At 40.3% G+C, this 2,901-nt stretch overlaps 1 pseudogene; it reads right to left on the reverse strand.

Annotated features, from left to right (window-relative positions):
• Window positions 1–1,082: 1,082 nt before the first annotated feature.
• Window positions 1,083–2,699, reverse strand: LOC100952331 (annotated as a pseudogene).
• Window positions 2,700–2,901: the final 202 nt, after the last annotated feature.

Consider the following 2,901-nt stretch of genomic DNA (forward strand, 5'->3'; position numbering starts at 1 on the left):
CCACCTTCAGTATATGGGGCTGACGCCCTACTCACTGAGCCACAGATGCCACCCCGCCTTTACTTTAATTTATTCTCACTGCTAATAATTAAGAGTGGCAATATACTAAAACTTGTCTTACTTCGATTTTGCCTTTAGAACCTGTCTATATTTTGGTGTAACTGCCAATTTATCACATATTTAGTTTTGGACCTTAGGACTTAAAGAAAAACAAGCAAACAAACTTTAAACAAAGGCTGCCCTGATTAGAAGGGTAGAGCAATATACTTTTTCAATCATTATTCACGTGTAGGTCGAGGAGCTTTGTAGTCAAAGTCTGGCTCCGTGTGATCCTTCAGGCTCACTGAGAACTTCTGCCCTCAGCAAGGCACAGATGACTAGATGCATCAGGGCTAGTTCAGCCGAGGCGTCATAGGTTGGCTTTATTTGGGGCTATGAAATGCGTATGAGATAAAGAAAGAATAGACCATAAACACTATCGGTGAGAAAACTTAATTCAGCTGTGGATGTGATAAAACAGAAAAACAGCAAACCATGGGTCTTGAAGTTTGTCCTGCCTTCAGCTCTTGCCTGTGCCATTAACCAGTTATGTAACTTTTGGAAAGTTACTTAGACTTTGAATGCCATTTGTTTAAATGACTATTCGTTACTATAAATGTATTCATATCAGGAAAATGACCATATTGAAAATTCTCAAAATAATTTTGGCACAGGTCAAATCATCGTATCTTGTTAAATCCCCGAGCTCTTTTAACAAGCTGATGTTTTGCATTTGTATTGGCCTCTACTCTAGCTAACGTCCCCACCCCTCCACCCCCTCTCCAGAAGGCCTTGCTACCTGCCCTGGCCTCACAGCTACGTTAACTCTCCCTCATGCTAACCCTAATATTTAATGCCATCACCTTTCTAACCCACTGTGCTCTGCAGAAGCCATGCACTTCTCTGATGTGAAGACATAGAGTCCCTGCCCTAACGAGAACTCCATACCATTTTTCTGATGCATATTGGCGAGGAAGTGGACCCAGATAGGGTACACTCTGTGCCTCTTTCTTATTTATTTTTCCTAAAATTACCTAGAGTCGTCAGTGTTTTAATGTCTCTAAAGCTTTACACCTCAGATGCTCACCCCAACACTGGATGGCAAATTGGCCAATGTCCACGTCAAACTTATTGGTAAACAAGTGACACTTAGGCAGCATCCAGTTCAGGTCTCCAGCTCTAAAAATCCAGCAAGTGCACACGGACCGCACTGCAGGATGGGAAGGGAGTGAGGGTAGAAACATCCCCTCAAAGTGCTGCCACTTGACAAACCTGGCAACCGTATGCATGTCAGACAAATCGTACTTACGGTTTAAGGAGAGTGAGCTGGGGCTTCAGGGATCCTTTGGATAGTGACCCAGAGATGCTCCCCTGGGCTGTATGTGTCCTGCAACCACTCCACAAGCTTCCAGATTCTTTCATTCTCTGGCACACATCCCACATAGTATCTACTGACCACAGAATAGGCACTGTCTGAAAAAAAGAGGTTTTTCTTTTTTTTAAAAAATAGATCATAGCTGTGTACATTAATGCATTGATGGGGTACAATGTGTTAGTTTCATATACAATTTGAAATACCTCAAACTGGAAAGAGTTTTTTCAAGTGGAGGATGCATTTTGACTGTTCATGTGTTGGTCAACTTTCCATGAACCACTGCATACCACACTGTCCACCTTTTTTCTGTATTGGATGACATCTTAGTTTCAAGGTTCTTTTCACCCCTTAATGACTTGAACTTCCTAACAATTTATAGGTTGGTTTTAATAGGAAAATTCATACCACAGAGATTTATCAGGTACTTTCAGTCTGCACTCATCATGTAGAGGTCCTCCAGGCATTCGAGGTCGGCCTGAACCTGACCCCACAATGCACAAACCACATTCTTCAACTGACCAGCCACAAAGACATTGCCAAAATAGGATGCAATGCCCATCACTGCAGCTGAGAAAGAGACCTCTCTCTGATTTTCTGTCCACGTGAATGCAATAGAAACTTTGCACCATATAGGTAGCCCTTAGGAGCCTTCAAGCATTTCAATTTTGTGATGAATCCCTATAGAATGTGCTATTGGAAACCCCATCTGTATTTTATGCAGACGTTCCACAATATATTTGCTCCTCTTGAAAGCACAGTCACCGGTCACCTTTTTATATAGCCATAAGGCTTCCACTGAGTTCACTTTCCGAATTTTACTGTTAGCATCTCAAGCTTTACCTTGAATGCTGATTTCTTTATTTTTTAAATAAAGATATGAAAATATTCCTAGAAGGCCAGTGTAAGGAGGCGACAAAACATGTGAAATGTGCATGGGTCATACATCACCAATAAATAGTTGGAGATAAAAGTAACAGTAGAAATTTCTAAATGTTCTTTATTTGCTGATTATCACCATTATGGTGAATCTATACACGCCCAAGTTTTTATCCATGTGTTTGAGGAATAAGATCTCGAGAATTTGTAACAAACGTAATAGTTGATACGCCACAATATGAGGGTCTTAATTAACACAGGAGGCAAAGCAACCTTCTTCAAGAGTTTCTGCAGGTATCACAGGCCTCTTATGCTATGAGAATGTTTTCAGCCTTTTTTTTGTTTTGTTTTGCTTTGAGGAAAAACCTATACACATTTCTTTATTACCTGGACATGTAACTATGCTCATCGTTATTCTGAAAATGTATAAAAGCAGACTTTTTGAAGATAAGTTTTGCTCTGTTGCCAACGTAGGGATATTTAATATTCAAGTGGAATTCTCCAAAATACTTTGCCCTGTAAGATATTCATTGAGGGCATATATTTATCTACTTTGGACATTTTCTAATCATTTATTTTAACCTAACAAGGTGGCTGATATTCCTGTTGGG

The sequence above is a fragment of the Otolemur garnettii genome, unplaced genomic scaffold (genome assembly GCF_000181295.1).
Source record: "Otolemur garnettii isolate 467f Iridium unplaced genomic scaffold, OtoGar3 scaffold00124, whole genome shotgun sequence".
Taxonomy (NCBI): domain Eukaryota; kingdom Metazoa; phylum Chordata; class Mammalia; order Primates; family Galagidae; genus Otolemur; species Otolemur garnettii.